Genomic DNA, 1,223 nt, shown 5'->3' with positions numbered 1-1,223 from the left:
GGCGGGGTGGGGGCTGTGGGGTGAGGGCCGGGGCAGGAGGGGCGGGACCGCCAGCATCAGGATGTGAATTAAAGCAGGGTGTTCACGAGTTCTGTGAAGCTCTCTCGTTAGTGTTGTAACTGAATCCAAGTCTGTATGCTGTTATTAATTTGTTCATCTATTTGTTATTTTTTGTTGTTAATACAATATAATGTAATGTACTCCGAATGTCAGTGTAAGATATGCAGGTACTTGAAAAGGAAAAGGAAAAAAACACATTGGCCTCCCCGGCGGGGAATCGAACCCCGGTCTCCCGCGTGACAGGCGGGGATACTAACCACTATACTACCGAGGAGTGAAGGAGGGCGTGGGAAAACACAGAATTAACAAAGTTTTATGTATTCAGGCCTTTGTTTTCTTCATTTTACCTTATATTAATAGAAAACTGTTTTGAGGAGTAACTCTTTAAAATCTAATAAAGGCACGCGCGCCACACTACAGGTATTGAATGCGGGTGTGGCGAGCCGCGCGGTGTGCCAGCCGTCTCGCCCTCCTCACGGTGTACAGAGGAACTTTTCTTTCTTGGCTGCTCATTTTGCCCCCTGGGAGTGCAAATTACTTATGTATGAGAGAGAGAGAGAGTGGGGAGGAACTGTTAGACAAAATAAGACATAAAAAAAAGACATGGAATAATGGAGACAAAGACAGGGACACGAGTTACAATATCACTACAACAAAATATCACCTACTTCAGCTTCCATTTATCATCGCATTACATGAGAGAGAGAGAGAGAGAGAGAGAGAGAGAGAGAGAGAGAGAGAGAGAGAGAGAGTCCACCTACTTATTTTCTTGCGGTATGAAGAAAGAAAAATCCACGCCAGCACTTTCTGATATATGATTGTTGTGCTCAAAGAAGCGAAAATATTGTACGCGTGACTTTAACCTGCTGGTGGAGGAATGTGAAGAAAATAACGCTGAAAATTAGGCGGAAAATATACATCACATAAAACACGGCCACATGAGAACCTTGAAAGAAAAGAAAAAGAAAAATATAGAGATTGAGAGAGGGAGAGAAAAAGAAGTCTTAGATGTCTACAGTATTACACAGCCAAGAGGAATAAGAAAGAAGAGGAGGAATGAGTGACAGTAAGCCAATGAAGCGGAAAGGGAGGCGGAAGGGGAGAAAAAATAGATAAAAAGGTACTATTTATACAGGCTAACACTGCACTGCGTTGATTCTTAT

The 1,223-nt window shown here is 43.0% G+C and overlaps 1 non-coding gene across 1 annotated transcript; it reads right to left on the bottom strand.

Annotated features, from left to right (window-relative positions):
* Positions 1 to 262: 262 nt before the first annotated feature.
* On the bottom strand, positions 263 to 334 carry Trnad-guc (transfer RNA aspartic acid (anticodon GUC)). Its single transcript has one exon. It is a non-coding gene; the product is annotated as a tRNA-Asp (tRNA).
* Between the last annotated feature and the right edge of the window lie 889 nt (positions 335 to 1,223).

This window comes from Scylla paramamosain, chromosome 26 (genome assembly GCF_035594125.1).
Source record: "Scylla paramamosain isolate STU-SP2022 chromosome 26, ASM3559412v1, whole genome shotgun sequence".
NCBI classification, from domain to species: domain Eukaryota; kingdom Metazoa; phylum Arthropoda; class Malacostraca; order Decapoda; family Portunidae; genus Scylla; species Scylla paramamosain.
This window is presented reverse-complemented; position numbering and strand designations above follow the sequence as displayed.